General features: G+C 42.6%; 1 protein-coding gene across 2 annotated transcripts in view; it reads left to right on the forward strand.

Annotated features, from left to right (window-relative positions):
- The first annotated feature begins 508 nt into the window (after positions 1 to 508).
- LOC129831700 (tumor necrosis factor receptor superfamily member 19L-like) overlaps positions 509 to 23,812 on the forward strand; it is a 57,293-nt gene continuing 33,989 nt past the window's right edge. Inside the window, exon 1 of one of the 2 annotated variants that reach the window (XM_055895077.1) lies at positions 509 to 941. The gene's annotated coding sequence lies outside the window, so the exon portion shown is untranslated. The remainder of the gene's footprint in view (positions 942 to 23,812) is intronic. The other variant, XM_055895078.1, reaches the window with a different exon arrangement.

Consider the following 23,812-nt stretch of genomic DNA (forward strand, 5'->3'; position numbering starts at 1 on the left):
AGGAGATCCTGAGGCCCATTGTTGTGCCATCACCTCATGTTTCAGCATGATAATGCACAGCCCCACGTCACAAGGATCTGTACACCTGGAAGATGACAATGTCCCATTAGGGCCTAAAGAATTGATTTCTATTGATGTTTTTTTCTTGTATGAATTGTAACTCAGTAAAATTGTTGCGTTTATATGTTTGTTCAGGCCCGGTGTCATGTACAGTGCAGGCATTCTTTTTGAATAGGCTACCCCCTATAAAGGACATGCAGTTTTGTTTCCATCATATATTTTCAACTTTGTGTTGATTTTGCAGATTTAGATAGTGTGTCATAGACTCACTCTCACTCAGTCACTAACTCTCACTCACTCTGCCAATGTTCCACTGGTCTGACTAAGACATTATTGATATTTAATCAAGACCTTTAGTAGTCTGGTACAAGCAGCGTATTGGCCAAGTCAGTAAGGTTAGTAAAGTCAGGTGGCCAGGTGTGTGTAAACTATATTTGCGAGCCTCTGTGGTCATAGCAAAGCTTTAGGCGCCCTGATGATTCCCGAGCAGCCTGTTATGAGGCTAGGCGGGTGAATCCCGACAGATGGCTCCCGGTCCCGTTAACTCACCGGCGTTTCGTCCCGGTGCGTGTGGATTCCCCGCATTAACTCGTGATGAGTTCAGCAGCAGCAGAGGAGGCGCGCGGAAAAAAAAACATGGGCACACCACTCAGGTTACAGCCGATGACGTAGCGGCCTGTAAACTCACCAAGAGAGTTTGCTGTATTTACATTTCTGGATCACAGAGAGCTCGCGAGGGGTAGGCCTAATTCCTACCGGCATTTTATTTTCATGTTTTTTAAATATCCCTTATATATATATATATATATATGCAGTTTACGTGGATATCTGACAATGATCGTCCCAGACCACTGATTTAGCCCTATTTATCCGCTAATCTGGTAAGTGAATAAACTTTTAGTTCATGGGTTTGCTTGGTTCATGTTAAGAAAGTCGTTTTTTCTGTCTCTTCTGCCTGTTTGACAGCTTTTACAATATTTTACGACCCATTTCGCTAAAACATAGTAATACTGTGCATCAATTAGCCCATTTCTATAGGCTATAGCTATGTGTGTACTAGTAGGGCTGCTTCTTATAATGAAAAGGTTTCCTTTCCGAAAAAATTTAATAGGAGTTGTAATGTTTTATTTTACTATAGCAGTCAATAGTTTCCCCCCCCATTGTGTTATTTATAAAGATGGGAAGAATATGTACCACTTTGTTTAGTTATATTCACTGCAACGTTGTCACCACGAGTTGACGCTCTTGTTCCAGTTTATCCCAATATCATACTGTTGTTATGTAGTCCATGTTAAGGATAGGCTAGTGTAGCATATGTTGATGGTGTCTGTGTCTCGTGTTGCTCTGTCTGAGAGATGCAGCTCCCCAGGCTCCGCAGGCAATGCGGTTTCCTAGTCAGCAATGTTGTAATGTCACACAGCGAGCGGAAATATGGACAGCGCATGATGCCACGTCTTTATGACTCGCGTGTCGCATGTAGCCTAGATGAATTTGAGCAGTAGCCAAGGCTGGGCTATATCCAACTGAAACTCCGTGGTGTTATGCCACACGAACCATTGGTTTTCATAGTTAGTAAGTTTTCAACTTACTAAGGGCCTTTGTCATATTTTCTCTACTCAGTTCGAAGCTATCCGACAGTCTGTCTGTGAGTGACACGTTTTATGTGAGATGTGATCCGTTACATTGTTACTATGTTATGGTCCTATCTTTGGCGCACGCCTCCCCTCGCTCTCCACCACGCACAGCAACGCATGGGTGCGTGACGAACTCACTGTAGCCCATTAAACATGAGTGAAACCCTAGAATCTCCTTTCCGTGTTGGATCAGTCTTTCAGGGTTTCCACTAGTTACCACACCCACAAGGTCAAAATTGTCCATATCACAAAAATGCATGAAAACAAAAATTATCTTTCTGTTCTTTATTTCAGTTTAGGCATAAGGTCATTGGTGTGGTTAGGGTTAAGTTTACGACCACATTTTACGAAGATAAATTGTAGAAATAATCGGGTTTATTACTTTGTGGCTGTGGTAACTAGTAACGACCGTCTCCGTGGATAGGCTTCTCACTACGGGTTAGTTTCACAGACCCAGGTCAAATTAATCCACAGGTAGGTTTCAATGAAGGATATAAACCCTGGATTGCTGATGCTATGTATTGGCCAATGAGAGGCTTTAAAGCCACCGGTCGGCCATATTGGCACTCTTCAGCAGAAGCAGTCCTCCATAGGAATGAATTGAATTCTATATTATTTAAAGTACTGTAGAAGTCCAATATTTGTTTCAAGGACAAAATTACATGTATTTAAGTATTTTTGTTGTTGTGGGGACAGTAAAAGTAGAACTTTCTAAAAGTGTACTTAAATTTTAAAACAAATATTTTTAATTTGTTTGTTTAGCTCACATAATATAATTAAAACGTATGTATTAAGGTGTCTGTAATATAATAAACGTGGCAAAAACAAATGTAGACATTAATAAATAAATTTCTATAGATTCTCAAATATTTTTTTAACGGATTGGGAGTACCAAGATGGAGGTGTGGGGGCTTAAAACTGCGCCCCCTGGCTGTCATCTAGTGTATATTTCAATCACTTGTAGGTTTAGGTTTAATTCTGGTTCAGTTAGTCAATAACTAAATATGTGATTTCAACTAAGTTAGACTGAACTTGAATGACATGCCTGTGACTTCAGATTTAAATTGATTCATCTGTGGTACTACCATAGTCATCTGACATAACTTTGATACCCACACTATCGTAGTCTTGACTTAAGTGGAATTTGGTACAAGAGGACTTATCTGGGCCGGTGGACACCAACCCAAAGGTACCAGTTGCAGAGATAACTATTCAATCTTCAACAATAAATTGTTTTTGGTGGGTTAGTTTGTGATGCTTTTGTTATTGCCAACAGTGAATAACAATGACCGGTTAGTCTCTGACACTGTCCACGGGTGTGACCTACTAATTATGCCATAATTGTTCCATCATTGTAAGGCCTTACCTACTGGGTGTGTTTGCCATTCAACTTAGGCCTATCTGTAATATCTATTTGTCTGTGTGGGTTTTAGCAGACCAAGATGGATTACCTCTGGGCATAACTGTCAATCTATGATCTGTTATTGAATGGGCACAGACTTCAACCAGACACTATTTCAGACATGCCATTCCTCTGGTAACCATCTCCTTCCATTGCCCACAAAAGGCAAACAGCCCAGCAGTGAGTTAAAGAGTTTGTGATGTTCTCAGAGGAGGACATACTGTATCAGCATTAACCCTGCTGACACACACCCATACACACCCATACACACACACACACACACACACACACACACACACACACACACACACACACACACACATGCTCCTGAAGCTTTCTCCAAGAGGAGAGTAATGTTATCATGCATGCCAAATTCTTGGCAGAAAGTTCCATTGTGGAGGGCCAAATTCCTGCTTTGGTATATCAATAGGACCCCTCCCACTGCAGCTGAGGAGAGGAGAGGGTATTTCATAACTCACTCCTCTCTCTCTGTGTCCCTGTCTGCCTGTCTGTCTATCTGTGGGACTCCCTGCTAGAGGTCTGGGGTATGTAGGATCAGGTATACAGTGCATTGAGAAAGTATTCAGACCCCTTGACATTCTCCACATTTTGTTACGTTACAGCCTCATTATAAAATTGATTTAAAAAACATTTCCTCATCAATCTACACACAATACCCCATAATGACATCACAATACCCCATAATTACAAATCATAACAGGTTTTTAGAGATGTTTGCAGATTTAAAAAAAAAAAAAAAATAGCTTATTTACATAAGTATTCAGACCCTTTGCTATGAGACTCGAAATTGAGCTCAGGTGCATCCTGTTTCCATTGATCATCATTGAGATGTTTCTACAACTTGATTGGAGTCCACCTGTGGTAAATTCAATTGATTGGACATGATTTGAAAAGGCACACACCTGTCTCTGACACAGTGGCTTGCGAAAGTATTCACCCCCTTGGCATTTTCTCTATTTTGTTGCCTTACTACCTGGAATTAAAATAGATTTTTTTAGGGGGGGTTGTATCATTTGATTTATACAACATACCTACCACTTTGAAGATGCAAAATACACTCCTGTGTTGTCTTGGTTGTGTGCTTAGTGTTGTTGTCCTGTTGGAAGGTGAACCTTCGCCTCAGTCAGGTCTTGAGCGCTCTGGAGCAGGTTTTCATCAAGGATCTCTCTGTACTTTGCTCCGTTCATCTTTCCCTCAATCCTGACTAGTCTCCCTGTCCCTGCCGCTGAAAAACATCCCCACAGCATGATGCTGCCACCATGCTTCACCGTAGGGATGGTGCCAGGGTTCCTCCAGACGTGATGCTTGGCATTCAGGCCAAAGAGTTCAGTCTTGGTTTCATCAGACCTGAAAATCTTGTTTCTCATGGTCTGAGAGTCCTTTAGGTGCCTTTTGGCAAACTCCAAGGGGGCTGTCATGTGATTTTACTGAGGAGTGCCTTCCGTCTGGCCAATCTACCATAAAGGCCTGAATTGGTGGAGTGCTGCAGAGATGGTTGTCCTTCTGGAAGGTTCTCCCATCTCCACGGAGGAACTCTGGTGCTCTGTCAGAGTGAACCAGCTCTTGGAAGAGTCTTGCTGGTTCCAAATTTCTTCAATTTAAGAAGAATGGAGGCCACTGTGTTCTTGGGGACCTTCAATGCCACAAAACATTTTTGGTACGCTTTTCCAGATCCGTGCCTTGACACAATCCTGTATTGGAGCTCTACGGACAATTCCTCATGGCTTGGTTTTTGCTCTGACATGCAATGTCAACTGTGGGACCTAATTTAGACGGGTGTGTGCCTTTCCAAATCATCTCCAATCAATTGAATTTACCACAGGTGGACTCCAATCAAGTTGTAGAAACATCTCAAGGATGATCAATGGAAACAGGATGCACCTGAGCTCAATTTCAAGTCTCATAGCAAAGAGTCTGAAAAACTGTTTTGCTTTGTCATTATGGGGTATTGTGATGTCGTTATGGGGTATTGTGATGTCATTATGGGGTATTGTGTGTAGATTGAGGATTTTTTAAATTTTATTTAATCGATTTTAGAATAAGCTGTAACGTAACAAAATGTGGAAAAAGTGAAGGGGTCTGAATACTTTCCGAATGCACTGTATTCTTTGTGAGTTGTAGATCTTACCTTGACTCTCCTACACACCTAAAAAAACTTTTTATACCCTGACTTAACATTTTGACCTGGCCTGATCATGTAGTGCCACACACCTTGACATGTGTGTGTGTGTGTTGCGGAGAGGGACACAGGGGCATGGCTGGGCTGTAATCAAGCCGTCCGTCTGTCCTGCCGCCCATAAATGGAGCAGATGGGAGCACTTCCAATAAGCCCGTGCCACTGCGGTCCCCATCCCAATGTCAGCCAGGAATATCCCTGCCAAGGAAATTCCCACTTCAATCCCCCGAGTCTGAATCTGACCTGTACCCATTTCTCTGGATGCCGGGCACAGGAATGGTATAATTAAAGGAAAAACTCTGAGACACGAGCCAGAGGGGGAACTATTCCTGACCCAGAATGGTGTATTCCAGTGATCAGAGGGGAAACTATTCCCAAGACTCTGAGACACGAGCCAGAGGTGGAGTTATCCCTGACCCGGAATGGTGTATCCCAGCGATCAGAGGGGAAACTATTCCCAAGACTCTGAGACACGAATCAGAGGTGGAGTTATCCCTGACCCGGAATGGTGTATCCCAGCGATCAGAGGGGAAACTATTCCCAAGACTCTGAGACACGAATCAGAGGGGGAACTATCCCCGAACCGGAATGGTGTATCCCAGTGATCAGAGGGGAAACTATTCCCAAGACTCTGAGACACGAGGTGGAGTTATCCCTGACCCGGAATGGTGTATCCCAGCGATCAGAGTGATCTCGGTTTCGGACACTCAGCAGAATTCCAACATTCAGGAAAACTGTATTAGAATAGACAAACAGAAGCACACATGCACGTACGCAAACACACACACATAAAACACCTGATGAACCACATATCAATTTCCTCTGAAATATTTGTGATGATAACCAAAGGCTTTTCTGCTCTTTCTTCTGTGAATCTGATTGGGTGAACCCAGGAGATGGGAGGGGCTAGTATAGGATGAAGAGGGAATAAAGGGGGAAACATCTATTAATTTAAGGTCAAAGTGTGAGAGGTCAGGGAGTGCGTGACTTTAGGAATGTCCTTTACAGGACTGAGGTCAGCTGAAGACACAGAAAAGACCACAGGAATGGCAGCCATCTTAGAAAACAAGAAGCGACAAAAACCACACTGCTGACAAACTGAGCAAGATGTGACCACAGCTACGTCCAGCCAAACCTAATCGCACACACACACACACATACATACATACATACATACATACACAGCCAAGCCTAACCTCCCCTGCTTTGTGACCAGGCAGAACTGAATTTTCTGTGATGGTTTGGAGCCTAGCCTCAATCATTCATGTGACTATTTCGGCAGCCATGTTTGATGCCGAACTATGACTGTGTCTGAATACAGAACAACCACCAAGTAATGACATGGCATTCAACACAGCACGAAATTGAGACCTTGAATTTCCGTGGGCAGCATATTTTTCATAAAAATATTGAACCCAACTAAAATGTTTCTGATGTATAAGTATATGTGTGTGAAATGGAGCCAAATTGTAGGAGGCAACCTGATAGTTAGGAAAGCCCAAAATAATCAAATCATATCAAACTTTGTCTCATGCGCCGAATACAACAAGTGTAGACTTTACAGTGAAATGCTTACTTACAAGCCCTTAACCAAATAATAATTAAAAGTAATACAATAAGAATAACAATAACAAGGCTTTATACAGGGGCCACCGGTACCGAGTCAGTGCGCAGGAGTACAGGCTAGTTGAGGTAATCTGTACATGTAGGTGGGGGTGAAGTGACTATGCATAGGTAACAAACAACAGCGAGTAGCAGCAGTGTACAAAAGGGAGGGGGGGGTCAATGTAAATTGTCCGGTGGCGATTTTATGAATTGCTCAGCAGTCTAATGGCTTGGGGGTAGAAGCTGTTGAGGAGCCTTTTGGTCCTTGACTTGGCGCTCCGGTACCGCTTGCTTTGTGGTAGCAGAGAAAACAGTCTATAACTTGGGTGACTGGAGTCTCTGACAATTTTATGGGCTTTCCTCTGACACCACCTATTATATAAGTCCTGGATGGCAGGAAGCTTGGCCTCAGTGGTGTACTGGGTCATTCGCATTACCTTCTGTAACGCCTTACGGTCAGATGCCGAGCAGTTGCCATACCAGGCGGTGATGCAACCGGTGAGGATGCTCTCGATGGTGCAGCTGTAGAACCTTTTGTGAATCTGAGGACCCATGCCAAATCTTTTCAGTCTCCTGAGGGGGAATAGGCTTTGTCATGCCCTCTTCACGACTGTCTTGGTATGTTTGGACCATGATAGTTCGTTGGTGATGTGGACACCAAGGAACTTGAAGACATGAGAAAAGTACAATCTCAACTGTAACACCCATGACTAAACCCCTGCTCAGAAACACACAGTCCGCACGCACACACTCACACACTCATTGACTAATTTTACGTTCCTGAGAGCTGGTTCCTACCAGATGCATCATGCACAACTGCACATGCCCTCAGATTTGTCCATTTTTTTTTTTAAATGTCATATGTTAAATGAATTACTAACATTTTTACGGCCATATTTTATCTCAATTATTTATGAAAAGATCTGTCAGCTGTACTTTGCAGAGAGGGCACACTGACAGAGAGGGCACACTGACAGAGAGGGCACACTGACAGAGAGGGCACACTGACAGAGAGGGCACACTGACAGAGAGGGCACACTGACAGAGAGGGCACACTGACAGAGAGGGCACACTGACAGAACCTGGCAAAAGTTATGTTAAGTTATGTTTAGATATGCAGAAAAATACTTGGTTTAAATGTCATCTGACACCTTATGATATAATATCATGATATATGTGTATTAATTATGATGCCATGATATGTGCCTGTATTGATGATGTGTGGTGTGATTCCGTGTACTCTTGTAATGTGGATGCATTGTCACAGGCATGTTAGTGCAGTATATTGAGATCTTCTTTAAAAGTTCTTAACGAATCAATTAACGAATCAATGTGTGTCCATTAATTAAAATAACAATCAAACAGGTAAAGATCTATGCTTAGATAACTTATGCAGACAAATATACGGTATATATTTTGAATTAAGCATAAGGATTATGACTCTAGATTGCAGGAAAAAAAGCTATTTTAGGTGTTTGAAAAATGCAAAAAACCCTCCGTACCACCGACCCTCCATCCTCATGTAATTCATTCCCCCTCTAAAATAATTGGTGCCTGATTCCCACTGAAGGGTTCGGCTGTGAACACACTGTATTGACCTTTACTCTGGTAGCCCGGAGGCCCAATATGTAATAAAGGACATTATCAGGTCATTCCATTCCGTGTGAAACTGTATTTTCCGACTGAGATAAGAGAACTCTCTTCCAGAATCTCCTCAGACATCCCCAGACACATAAAGTCTTTGTTCAATTGAAAGTTGTTGAAAGTGTTATCAGACTCATATTACCCAGTGTCTGTAATGAAGCATATATACACATCATTCAGAGTGACTATATCACATTGACATTATATGGCTTCTTAGCCATCTCGTCAATTGTATCAGGTGACCGGTGGGACATTAAATACATTTTCTGAACTTAATGACTGCCGTCTAGGATCAGCGTGCCGCTAGCGGCACCCCCCCCCCCCCCCCCCCCCCCCCACACTGAAAAACCAGTGCCGCGAAATTCAAAAAAAATATTTTTTTAAAATATTTAACTTTCACACATTAAAGTCCAATACAGCTAATGAAAGACACAGATCTTGTGAATCCAGTCAACATGTCCGATTTTTAAAATGTTTTACAGGGAAGACAGAATATGTAAAGATGTACATCTATTACCTAAAAACACATTAGCATAATCCACCATCTTTTATTTGTCCACCAACACCAGTAGCCATCACCAATTCGGCTAAACTAAGATATTTATAGCCCCTAACCAACAAAAAAACTCATCAGATGACAGTCTGATAACATATTTATGGTATGGGATAGGTTTTGTTAGAAAAAAGTGCATATTTCAGGTAGATGGCATAGGTTACAATTGCACCCACCGTCACAAATGGAATAGAAAAACTACTTAGAGCAACGTGTTTACCTACTTACTAATCATCAAACATTTCGTAAAAATACACAGCATACACGAATCGAAAGACACAGATCCTGTGAATACAGACAATATTTCAGATTTTCTAAGTGTCTTACAGCGAAAACACAATAAATCGTTATATTAGCATAGCACATAGCACATAGCAGCCCAGCATTGATTCTAGCCAAAGTGGGCGATAACGTCAACATCGCCAAAAATATATTAATTTTTTCACTAACCTTCTCAGAATTCTTCAGATGACACTCCTGTAACATCATATTACACAATCCATATAGAGTTTGATCGAGAATGTTTATATTTAGCCACCAAAATCATGGTTAGACAATGTGAAATGTAGCTCAGCTGGTCAGAAAATGTCCTTGCGCCACTTAGACAGTGATCTACTCTTATACATAAATACTCATAAACGTGACAAAAAAATATAGGGTGGACAGGGATTGATAGACAATTTAATTCTTAATACAATTGCGGAATTACATTTTTTAATTTATCCTTACTTTTCAATACAGTTTGCGCCAAGCGAAGCTACGTCAAAAAACATGGCGTCCTAAGCCACTAAAATGTTTCGACAGAAACACGATTTATCATAATAAAAATGTCCTACTTTGAGCTGTTCTTCCGTCAGTATCTTGGGCAAAGGATCCTTTCTTGGGAGTAATCGTCTTTTGGTGGAAAGCTGTCCTCTTGCCATGTGGAAATGCCAACTGCGCTCGGGATGAACTGAAAGCGTGCCCAGCTATTCACAGCGTTAAAGAAATAAATGTCCCAAAATCGCACTAAACGGATATAAATTGCTATAAAACGCTTTAAATTAACTACCTTATGATGTTTTTAACTCCCATAACGAGTAGAAACATGACCCGAGTAATATTACCCCCTTCACTAATGCTTGGAACAGGTGCGGGCCGGTGTCCTCTAGGCGCATGACGCAGCTCCAAAAGAATGACTAGTCTCAGGGTTTTTTCATTTGTAGTGCCTGTGAACGCGCAATCGACCCCATTGAAATCGTCATCACGTAAAGGCATCCAGGGGAAGACGTAAGCAGTGTCTGTATAGTCATAGCAATAACAGTGCCCTTTTAACTGACTTCAGAACAGTGGCCAACATTTCTGAAATCTGACTCCATGTCAGGGAAATTGCTGTAGAATGGGCTCTGTTCCACTTAGAGACAAAATTTCAACTCCTATAGAAACTATAGACTGTTTTCTATCCAATAATAATAATAATATGCATATTGTACGATCAAGGATTTTGTGGGAAGCCGTTTCAAAAATTACCCAATTAGCATAAATAGTCTCAACAGCGCCCCCATCCTCAACAGGTTACCAACATCTCCCCTGAAGCCTTCACCGTACAAAGGGGGGGACTTTCCCCTGGAAATGCTGATTGTTCCAGGCTCTCGTTAACCATTTCCCCGCTCTCACAGTCTGAGTTTTTCACCTTTTTACTCGTTGTCCAGCAGTGTCTGCACCTCAACGTTGTGTGTGTGTGTGTGTGTGTGTGTGTGTGTGTGTGTGTGTGTGTGTGTGTGTGTGTGTGTGTGTGTGTGTGTGTGTGTGTGTGTGTGTGTGTGTGTGTGTGTGTGTGTGTGTGTGTGTGTGTGTGTGTGTGTGTGTGTGTGTGTGTGTGTGTGTGCGGTAAAAGGTATTTGAGTTTCAGTGGCTACATTCTAGGTAAGGAATTTAACACAATTTGTGGAATTGGCCAGGAATCCATCTCCGTAGGTATTGAATTATTCTAGCGTGAGGTCTTCATATAGATCCTGTGTTTATGTCTGTAAAGCTACAGAGAAGAGTACAAACACAATCACCTTTAACATACTCTCTCAATGTGTGTGTGGGCCTCTGTTTCTCATTCCATATCCCCTTTTCCTCAGCACAACATGTTACAAATGCCTTGTTCGTATTTTGTAATGCACACTGTTTGTACGGGTTACTTTTCCCACTCTTCATCATTTATTAATAATGACGATAATAATGATATTAGTGGGTCAAACTTTCTCACTCGTTATTATTCACGATTCATTGAGGACTATCCGTAGTCATGATAGCATCCACATTCATGTAGAAGTGTTCAGAAACATATTCTATTCTTATTTACAATAAAAGTGACTCCAAAATGAGGGGGGGCACAAAATAGTCTGAAATAAAAACAAAACGAACAACAAATGCATCCAACAAGTTTGTTGAGTCACAAGCTTGATGTAATTGTGTGCTAGAAAGATGGGAGTAAATACAAAACTTTTGACTACTTTAATACATATACAGTATAAGTTAATCTGTCCCAATACTTGCTGTAATTTCATAAACGGTTCACCTGATATGGATGAGAATCCCTTCAAATTAAAGCTGACAGTCTGCACGTAAACCTCAAATTCATTTCAAATCCAAAGTGCTGGAGTACGGAGACAAACCAACCACAAAATTGTCACTGTCCCAATCCGTTTGGAGCTCACTGTATTTATGGTGTATCTATCAATGGGGCCATTGATTTTTTTCCTCACCTGAGCTCATTGTAAGTCCTTGACAGAGGCTGCTAGAGGTACATGCACCTCTGGTGTCCCTCTTCTGTTTCAATTGTGACATCAGAGGTACATAAATAGGAGAAGTGGATGGAAATGACTGACTTGTGAGGTGATGTGATGAGCATGGGCACCACTGCATGTAGTTTAGAGAGGGACTATCCTGTCCACTAATGCTAATTCTATGGCTCTCTGTGTTTTTCTGTTTGTTTGTCTCTGTCACACTCAGTGAGTGATGTCACCATGCCACTCCAGTGGAATGTTACCCTAGTGACATCACATAGTCTCTCCTGTGTCTCTGTAAGAGACTGTATGGGTATCTGGTTGGCTTCTCTCCCCTCCTCAGTAGTCAGAGAAACACTGCACGAGCTGAGAGTGTGGAAGCACAAGCTGAGAGGTATGAAAGCACAAGCTGAGAGGTATGAAAAATGAGCTGAGAGTGGAATATCATCTTGATTGTGCCTCATTAAATACCGCCACCCTAACAGAAGACAAAATAATGAGACCAGAATGGAGACGAGGAGTATGTACTTCAGGAGGTACCTTCATTTAAAAATAGAGCACTCACAGGTAGAGAGCATTCACAGATATGTGAATACTCTCTACCTGTTAGTTCTCTCTGTGAGTGCTCTATCTGTGAATGCTCTACATGTGAGTGCTAGTGTAGAGAGCATTCACATATAAAGCATTCACAGAGAGCACTAACAGGTAGATAGCACTCACAGGTAGAGCATTCACAGATAGAGCACCAACAGGTAGAGAGCATTCACATATAGCGCACTCACATATAGAGCACTAACAGGTAGAACGCACTCACAACAAAGATAGAGCACTAACAGGTAGAACGCACTCACAACAAGGATAGAGCACTAACAGGTAAAGAGCACTCACAACAAGGATAGAGCACTCACGGGCAAAGAGCACTCACAACAAGGATAGAGCACTCACGGGTAAAGAGCACTCACAACAAGGATAGAGCACTCACGGGTAAAGAGCACTCACAACAAGGATAGAGCACTAACAGGTATAGAGCACTCACAACAAAGATAGAGCACTAACACGTAAAGAGCACTCACAACAAGGATAGAGCACTCACAGGTAAAGAGCACTCACAACAAGGATAGAGCACTAACAGGTAGAAAGCACTCACAACAAGGATAGAGCACTCACAGGTAAAGAGCACTCACAAGGATAGAGCACTAACAGGTAAAGAGCACTCACAACAAGGATATGGCACTCACAGGTAGAGCACTTGATACAGTCTCCACTTGACCCGTCCGCTCAGAAGAAAACGACCTATTCCAGTCACTCTTTTTTTCCTGTTGTGGTTTCATGCATCCTATATCCCTGTTTCTTTAATCCCAAGGCTTTTCTCAGTGTAGCACAAGCATGACATCATGGGCCCAGAAAAAGGCTTTAGATACCTTGTCCGTGATTTCAGTCTTCTCCCAAAACCACCGTGGAATGAGGCACATGTTTTTGCCATCTCTTCATTCTTTCTGTTTTATTCTATTTTCAGCCCGGTAACAAAACAAAAACGTGACTGGCAATCAGTGGGCATCACACCCTATTTTGTTTCCCCCCATTGGTCAAATAAAGGCGGAGGAATTTGGCAAAGCCCAATAATTACTGTTTAACACAGCTGCCCAGATTTGTCTTTCTGCTTCTCTTCTTCCCACTGTTCTAACTTCCTCTCTGTCTTGTTGTAGTTTCTTCATTTTCATCCCCAAGCCTTTCTGTTGAGTTCTTTATTATAGTCCTGTTTATTTTTGGAGGTGTTAATTTCCAGTTACTTCCCCATTTACAGTGTTTTCAGAAAGTATTCACACCCCTTGACTTTTTCCACATTTTGTTTTTCGTACCCCATAATGTCAAAGTGGAATGTTTTTTGTTTAGTTAAAAAAAATTGTTTTTACATTTTTACAAATGAATTAAAAACTGAAAAGCTGAAATGTGAATAAGTATGCAACCCTTCTGGGCTCCCGAGTGGCGCAGCGGTCCGTCACTACAGTCCCTGGTTTGAATCCAGGCTGTATCACATACGGCCGTGATTGGGAGTCCCATAGGGTGGCACACAATTGGTCCAGTGTCGTCCAGGTTTGGCCGGAGTAGGCCATCATTGTAAATAAGAATTTGTTCTTAACTGACTTGCCTAGTTAAATAAAGGTTAAATAATATAAAATAAAATGTCAAGCCTAAATGAGTTCAGGAGTAAAAATGTGCTTAACAAATCACATAATAAGTTGCATGGACTCACTCTGTGTGTAATAATAGTGTGATTTTTGAATGACTGCAACATATTTTTTTATTTATATATTATTTTTATTCAACCTTTATTTAAAACTAGACAAGTCAGTTAAGAACAAATTCTTATTTACAATAACGGCCTACCCCGGCAAAACCTGGACGACACTGGACCAATTGTGTGCCACTCTATGGGACTCCCAATCACGGCCGGTTGTGATACAGCCTGGAAATCGAACCATGGTCTGTAGTGACACCTCTAGCACTGAGGCGCAGTGCCTTAGACCGCTGCGCCACTTGGGAGCACATCTCTGAACCCCAGACATACAATAATCTGTAAGGTCCCTCAGTCGAGCAGTGAATTTCAAACACAGATATAACCACAAAGACCAGGGAGGAATTCCAATGCCTCGCAAAGAATGGCACCTATTGGTAGATGGCAACAACAAAAAAGGACATTGAATATCCCTTTGAGCCTGGTGAAGTTATTAATTAGACTTTGGAGGGTGTATCAATACACCCAGTCACTACAAGGATACAGGCGTCCTTCCTAACTCAGTTGCCGGAGAGGAAGGAAACTGCTCAGGGATTTCACCATGAGGCCAATGGTGACTTTAAAACAGTTAGAGAGTTTAATGGCTGTGATAGGAGAAAACTGAGGATGGATCACCAACGTTGTAGTTACTCCACAATACTAACCTAATTGACACAGTGAAAAGAACAGAATGTAAATATTTCAAAACATGCATCCTTTTTGCAATAAGGCACTAAAGTAAAACGCCCCAAAATGTGGCAAAGAAATGAACTTTGTCCTGAATACAAAGCGTTATGTTTGGGGCAAATCCAACACAACACATCACTGAGTACCACTCTTTATAATTTTAAGCATGCTGGTGGTTGCATCATGTTATGAGTATGCTTGTCATCGGCGATAACTAGTTTTAAAAAAGGGGGAAAAATGGTACCAAAGGCAATCAAACAAGCAAAGTGTCAGTATAGAGACAAAGTAGAGTTGCAATTCAACGGCTCAAACACGAGGCGTATGTGGCAGGGTCTACAGTCAATCACGGATTACATTTTTTTTAAACAGCACCGTCGCGGACATCGAAGTCTTGCTCCCAGACAAATTAAACAACTTCTTTGCTTGCTTTGAGGACAATACAGTGCCACTGACAAAGCCCGCTACCAAAGCCTGTGGGCTCTCCTTCACCTCCACTCTACCTGATACCCTAGACCCACTCCAATTTGCCTCCCGCTTAAATAGGTCCACTGACGATGCAATTGCCATCACACTGCCCACTGCCCTATCCCATCTGGACAAGAGGAATACCTATGTAAGAATGGTGTTCATTGACTACAGCTCAGCATTTAACACCATAGTACCCTCCAAACTCGTAATTAAGCTTGAGACCCTGGGTCTCAACCCCGCCCTGTGCAATTGGGTCCTGGACTTTCTGACAGGCCAACCCCAGGTGGTGAAGGTAGGAAACAACATTTCCACTCCGCTCATCCTCAACACTGAGGCCCCATAAGGGTGCGTTCTCAGCCCTCTCCTGTACTCCCTCTTCACCCATGACTGCGTGGTCATGCACGCCTCCAACTCAATCATCAAGTTTGCAGACGACACTACAGTGGTAGGCCTGATTACCAACAACGACAAGACTGCCTACAGGGAGGAGGTGAGGGCACCTGGAGTGTGGTGTCAGGAAAATAACCTCAACAAAACAAAACAAAGGAGATGATCATGGACTTCAGGAAACAGCAGAGGTAGTACCCCCCTATCCACATAGACGAGACAGTAGTGGAGAGAGTATAAAGTTTTAAGTTCCTCGGCGTACACGTCACCTACAAACTGAAATGGTCCACCCACACAGACAGCATGGTGAAGAAGGCGCAGCAGCGCCTCTTCAACATCAGGAGGCTGAAGAAATTTGGCTTGTCATCTAAAACACTCACAAACCTTTACAGATGCACAAACAAGAGCATCCTGTCAGGCTGTATCGCCGCCTGGTACGGTTATTGCACCGCCCTCAACCGTAAGGCTCTCCAGAGGGTGGCCAGCAGCATACCATCTGCATCCCACTGCTGGCTTGCTTCTGAAGTTAAGCAGGGTTGGTCCTGGTTGGTCCCTAGATGGGAGGCCAGATGCTGCTGGAAGTGGTGTTGGAGGGCCAGTAGGAGGCGCACTCTTTCCTCAGGTCTAAAAAAATATCCCAATGCCCCAGGGCAGTGATTGGGGACATCGCCCTGTGTAGGGTGCTATCTTTTGCATGGGACGTTAAACGGGTGTCCTGACTCTCTGTGGTCACTAAAGATCCCATGAAACGTATTGAAAGAGTAGGGGTGTTAACCCCGGTGTCCTGCCTAAATTCCCAAGCTGTCCCTCCTACCATCACGGTCACCTAATCATCCCCAGCTGCCAATTGGCTCATTCAAACCCCCCTCCTCTCCCCTGTAACTATTCCCCAGGTCATTGCTGTAAATGAGAATGTGTTCTCAGTCAATTTACCTGGTAAAATAACGGTAAAATACAAAAAGACATAAAAGGGTAGTGCGGTCTGCACAACGCATCACCGGGGGCAAACTACCTGCCCTCCAGGACACCTACAGCACCCGATGTCACAGGAAGGACAAAAAGATCATCAAGGACAACAACCACCCAAGCCACTGCCTGTTCACCCCGCTACCATCCAGAAGGCGAGGTCAGTACAGGTGCATCAAAGCAGGGACCGAGAGACTGAAAAACAGCTTCTATCTCAAGGCCATCAGACTGTTAAACAGCCATCACCAACATAGAGAGGCTGCTGCCAACATACAGACTCAAATCTCTGGCCACTTAAATAAACAGACTTAATAAAGGTATCACTAGTCATTTTAAATAAAACCCCTTTTAATAATGTTTACATACCCTACATTACTCATCTCATATGTATATACTGTATTCTACACCATCTACTGCATCTTGCCTATGCCGCACGCCATTGCGCATCCATATATTTACAGTTGAAATCAGAAGTTTACATACACCTTAGCCAAATACATTTAAACTCAGTTTTTCACAATTCCTGACATTTACCCTAGTAAAAATTCTCTGTTTTTTAGGTCATTTAGGATCACCACTATATTTTAAGAATGTGAAATGTCAGAATAATAGTAGAGGGAAGGATTTATTTCAGCTTTTATTTATTTCATCACATTCCCAGTGGGTCAGAAGTTTACATACACTCAATTAGTATTTGGTAGCATTGCCTTTAAATTGTTTAACTTGGGTCAAATGTTTCAGGTAGCCTTCCACAAGCTTCCCACAATAAGTTGGGTGAATTTTGGCCCATTCCTTCTGACAGAGCTGGTGTAACTGAGTCAGGTTTGTAGGCCTCCTTGCTCGCACACACTTTTTCAGTTCTGCCAACACATTTTCTATGGGATTGAGGTCAGGGCTTTGTGATGGCCATTCCAATACCTTTACTTTGTTGTCCTTAAGCCATTTTGCCACAACTTTGGAAGTATGCTTGGGGTCATTGTCCATTTGGAAGACCCATTTGCGACCAAGCTTTAACTTCCTGACTGATGTCTTGAGATGTTGCTTCAATATATCCACATAATTTCCCACCCTCATGATGCCATCTATTTTGTGAAGTACACCATTCCCTCCAGCAGCAAAGCACCCCCACAACATGATGCTGCCACCCACGTGCTTCACTGTTGGGATGGTGTTCTTCGGCTTGCAAGCCTCCCCCTTTTTCCTCCAAACATAACGATGGTCATTATGGCCAAGCAGTTCTATTTTTGTTTCATCAGACCAGAGGACATTTCTCCAAAAAGTATGATTTTTGTCCCCATGTGCAGTTGCAAACCGTAGTCTGGCTTTTTTTAAGGCAGTTTTGGAGCAGTGGTTCCTTCTTTGCTGAACGGCCTTTCAGGTTATGTCGAAATAGGACTAATTTTACTGTGGATATAGATACTTTTGTACCTATTTCCTCCAGTATCTTCACAAGGTCCTTTGCTGTTGTTCTGAGATTGATTTGCAGTACGTTCATCTGTAGGAGACAGAATGCGTCTCCTTCCTGAGCGGTATGACGGCTGCGTGGTCCCATGGTGTTTATGCTTGCGTACTATTGTTTGTAGAGATGAACGTGGTACCTTCAGGCATTAGGAAATTGCTCCCAAGGATGAACCAGACTTGTTGAGGTCTACAATTTTTTTTCTGCAGTCTTGGCTGATTTCAAATCAAATCAAATGTATTTATATAGCCCTTCTTACATCAGCTGATATCTCAAAGTGCTGTACAGAAACCCAGCCTAAAACCCCAAACAGCAATCAATGCAGGTGTAGAAGCACAGTGGCTGGGAAAAACTCCCTAGAAAGGCCAAAATCTAGGAAGAAACCTAGAGAGGATCCAGGCTATGAGGGGTGGCCAGTCCTCTTCTGGCTGTGCCGGGTGGAGATTATAACAGAACATGGCCAAGATGTTCAAATGTTCATAAATGACCAGCATGGTCAAATAATAATAATCACAGTAGTTGTCGAGGGTGCAGCAAGTCAGCACCTCAGGAGTAAATGTCAGTTGGCTTTTCATAGCTGATCATTAAGAGTATCTCTACCGCTCCTGCGGTCTCTAGAGAGTTGAAAACAGCAGGTCTGGGACAGGTAGCACGTCTGGTGAACAGGTCAGGGTTCCATAGAAGCAGGCAGAACAGTTGAAAATGGAGCAGCAGCACGGCCAGGTGGACTGGGGACAGCAAGGAGTCATCATGCCAGGTAGTCCTGAGGCATGGTCCTAGGGCTCAGGTCCTCCGAGAGAGAGAGAGAGAGAAAGAAAGAAAGAGAGAAAGAGAGAATTAGAGAGAGCATACTTAATTCTTATGGCTGCAGGGGGCGTATTGAAAAACTGGAAAATATGTGCTCATTTTCAAATGGCCTCTTAATCAATTTTTGCTCTTACAATATGCATATTATTACTACTATTGGATAGAAAACAGTCTCTAGTTTCTAAAAACGTTTGAATTATTTCTCTAAGTGGAACAGATCTATTTTTACAGCCCATTTCCTATCCGGATTTGAGATTTCCAAAATCAATGTCTCTCTTCAAGACCTTGTCTATAAAAGGACATGTCACTTGGGACCATAGAAACACGTCATACGCCTTCCACTGGGTGTCATGCGGAAGTGAGAGCAGAAAGGACTTGAATATCTCGTTCAGGGCTTGAATACAGCCTCTTGAAGTGAGAGGACCGCCATAATTTATTTTCTCCCAGGCGCGAAGTTGGACTTTGTATTGCCTCCTGGAAAACTGTCGTTATACGTGAATATAGTCTCCGGCTTCGATTTGACTTGATACATGTCACAATATCATCCTAAAGTATGTTTTTTCAATATAGTTTAATTATATTATTGAAATTTATTCGGGACTTTAGACGTGATGCTTTGGAAGAATTGTTTGAAGAAGGAGAGGTTAGCGCCGCACGGCCAGTGTGCTTGCTAATTCAAGAGGGAAATAGTTCGTTCTGGATCCCAAACAAAGACTGTACTGGACAATGGACCCCTTTACAACATTCTGATGGAAGATCAACAAAGATAAGGACCCAATTTGGGATGCTTTTTCATATATCTGTTGAACTGTGCTATGCTACCGTTTGACTAGAATCAATGCTGCCGTGTGCTAGCTAATGTAGTAAGCTAATATAACGAAATATTGGCTCTATTCACACGATCTTTGTCTTTCATTAGCTATCCACCATATATTTTTCTGAAATGTTTTATGATGTGTAATTAGTAGTTGACGTTGGTGTCTGTATTTTCTCTGGCTACTCCCGTGCGATTTCAGACTGTAGCTATGATGGGAGCAGTAATGTAAAACTGATTTATAGCTAAAATATGCACATTTTTTGAACAAAACATAGATTTATTGTGTAACATGTTATAGGACTGTCATCTGAGGTAGTTTTTTCTAGGTTATTTAGGTTGGTTCTAGGTTAGTTAGGTTGGCTTGTGCATGCTACTTGCATCCTACTTGTGCTGTGAAAAATGTCTGTCCTCTTTTTTATTTGGTGGTGAGCTAACATAAATATATGTGGTGTTTTCTCTGTAAAACATTTAAAAAATCGGACATGTTGGCTGGATTGACAAGATGTTTATCTTTCAAATGCTGTATTGGACTTGTTAATGTGTGAAAGTTAAATATTAAAAAAAAATAGATTTTGAATTTCGCGCCCTGCAATAGAGCTGGATGTTGTCATAAGTGTACCTACGTCGGGACAGCCCGCCTAACAGGTTAAATTCACACAGGACACTGGATAAGACAGGAGAAGTACTCCAGATATAACAAACTGACCCTAGCCCCCCGACACATAAACTACTGCAGCATAAATACTGGAGGCTGAGACAGGAGGGGTCAGGAGACACTGTGGCCCCATCCGATGATACCCCCGGACAGGGCCAAACAGGAAGGGATATCTTCAACCACCAACTTACCATCCTGAGATAAGGCCGAGTATAGCCCACAAAGATCTCTGCCACGGCACAACCCAAGGGGGGCGCCAACCCAGACAGGAAGATCACGTCAGTGACTCAACCCACTCAAGTGACGCACCCCTCCTAGGGACGGCATGAAAGAGCACCAGTAAGCCAGTGACTCAGCCCCTGTAATAGGGTTAGAGGCATTGTCCTGTAGCCCATCCCAGCCTTGTGCAGGTCTACAATTTTATCCCTGATGTCCTTACACACCTCTCTGGTCTTGGCCATTGTGGAGAGGTTGGAGTCTGTTTGATTGAGTGTGTGGACAGGTGTCTTTTATACAGGTAACGAGTTCAAACAGGTGCAGTTAATACAGGTAATGAGTGGAGAACAGGAGGGCTTCTTAAAGAAAAACTAACAGGTCTGTGAGAGCCTGAATTCTTACTGGTTGGTAGGTGATCAAATACTCATGCAATAAAATGCAAATTAATTACTTAAAAATCATACAATGTGATTTTCTGGATTTTTGTTTTAGATTCCGTCTCTCACAGTTGAAGCGTACCTATGATAAAAATTACAGACATCTACATGCTTTGTAAGTAGGAAAACCTGCAAAATCGGCAGTGTATCAAATACTTGTTCTCCCCACTGTAAGTGTATGTAAAATTCCGACTTCAACTGTATATGTACATATTCTTATTCATCCCTTTACATTTGTGTGTATAAGGTAGTTGTTGTGAATTTGTTAGATTACTTGTTAGATATTACTGCATTGTTGGAACTAGAAGCACACGCATTTCACTACACTCGCATTAGCATTGCTAACCATGTGTATGTGACCAAGAAAATTTGATTTGGTATAGAGCTAAGCACAGGCAACATCCCAGAACCTGGTTCAGTCTGCTTTCTAACAGACACTGGGAGACGAATTCACCTTACAGCAGGACAATAGCCGAAAACCCAAGGCCAAATATACACTGGAGTTGCTTACCATGACGACATTGAATGTTCCTGATTGGCCTAGTTACAGTTTTGACTTAAATCTACTTGAAAATCTATGGTAAGACTTGAAAATGCCTGCAATGATGAACAACCAATTTGACAGAGCTTGAATAACATAATAATGTGCAAATGTTGTACAATCCAGCTGTGCAAAGCTTTTAGAGACCTACCCAGAAACACTCACAGCTCTTAGAGACTTACCCAGAAACACTCACAGCTCTTAGAGACTTACCCAGAAACACTCACAGCTCTTAGAAACTTACCCAGAAAGACTCACATCTTTTAGAAACTTACCCAGAAAGACTCACAGATTATTAGAGACTTACCCAGAAACACTCACAGCTCTTAGAGACTTACCCAGAAACACTCACAGCTCTTAGAAACTTACCCAGAAAGACTCACAGATCTTAGAGACTTACCCAGAAACACTCACAGCTCGTAGAGACTTACCCAGAAAGACTCATAGCTCTTAGAGACTTACCCAGAAAGACTCACAGCTCTTAGAGACTTACCCAGAAAGACTCACAGCTCTTAGAGACTTACCCAGAAACACTCACAGCTCTTAGAGACTTACCCAGAAACACTCACAGCTCTTAGAGACTTACCCAGAAACACTCACAGCTCTTAGAGACTTACCCAGAAACACTCACAGCTCTTAGAGACTCACCCAGAAAGAATCACAGCTCTTAGAGACTTACCCAGAAACACTCACAGCTCTTAGAGACTTACCCAGAAAGACTCACAGCTTTTAGAGACTTACCCAGAAAGACCCACAGCTCTTAGACTTACCCAGAAACGCTCACAGCTCTTAGAGACTTACCCAGAAAGACTCACAGCTCTTAGAGACTTACCCAGAAACACTCACAGCTCTTAGAGACTTACCCAGAAACACTCACAGCTCTTAGAGACTTACCCAGAAAGACTCACAGCTCTTAGAGACTTACCCAGAAACACTCACAGCTCTTAGAGACTTACCCAGAAACACTCACAGCTCTTAGAGACTTACCCAGAAACACTCACAGCTCTTAGAGACTTACCCAGAAACACTCACAGCTCTTAGAGACTTACCCAGAAACACTCACAGCTCTTAGAGACTTACCCAGAAACACTCACAGCTCTTAGAGACTTACCCAGAAACACTCACAGCTCTTAGAGACTTACCCAGAAACACTCACAGCTCTTAGAGACTTACCCAGAAAGACTCACAGCTCTTAGAGACTTACCCAGAAACACTCACAGCTCTTAGAGACTTACCCAGAAACACTCACAGCTCTTAGAGACTTACCCAGAAACACTCACAGCTCTTAGAGACTTACCCAGAAACACTCACAGCTCTTAGAGACTTACCCAGAAACACTCACAGCTCTTAGAGACTTACCCAGAAACACTCACAGCTCTTAGAGACTTACCCAGAAAGACTCACAGCTCTTAGAGACTTACCCAGAAACACTCACAGCTCTTAGAGACTTACCCAGAAAGACTCACAGCATTTAGAGACTTACCCAGAAAGACTCACAGCTCTTAGAGACTTACCCAGAAACACTCACAGCTCTTAGAGACCTACCCAGAAACACTCACAGCTCTTAGAGACTTACCCAGAAACACTCACAGCATTTAGAGACTTACCCAGAAAGACTCACAGCTCTTAGAGACTTACCCAGAAACACTCACAGCTCTTAGAGACCTACCCAGAAACACTCACAGCTCTTAGAGACTTACCCAGAAACACTCACAGCTCTTAGAGACTTACCCAGAAACACTCACAGCTTTTAGAGACTTACCCAGAAACACTCACAGCTTTTAGAGACTTACCCAGAAAGACTCACAGCTTTTAGAGACTTACCCAGAAACACTCACAGCTCTTAGAGACTTACCCAGAAAGACTCACAGCTCCTAGAGACTTACTCAGAAAGACTCACAGCTCTTAGAGACTTACCCAGAAAGACTCACAGCTCTTAGAGACCTACCCAGAAACACTCACGGCTCTTAGAGACTTACCCAGAAACACTCACAGCTCTTAGAGACTTACCCAAAATGATTCACAGCTTCGAGACTTACCCAGAAAGACTCACAGCTCTTAGAGACTTACCCAGAAAGACTCACAGCTCTTAGAGACTTACCCAGAAAGACTCACGGCTGTAACACAACAAAATGTGGAATAAGTCAAGGGTTATGAATACTTTCTGAAGGCACTGTATTCCCCAGTCCATCTCTCCATTTATGCCTGCCGCTCCATGCCTCTCTCCCTCTCGGTGCCTCTCTCCC

The sequence above is a fragment of the Salvelinus fontinalis genome, chromosome 33, assembly GCF_029448725.1.
Source record: "Salvelinus fontinalis isolate EN_2023a chromosome 33, ASM2944872v1, whole genome shotgun sequence".
Taxonomy (NCBI): Eukaryota; Metazoa; Chordata; class Actinopteri; order Salmoniformes; family Salmonidae; genus Salvelinus; species Salvelinus fontinalis.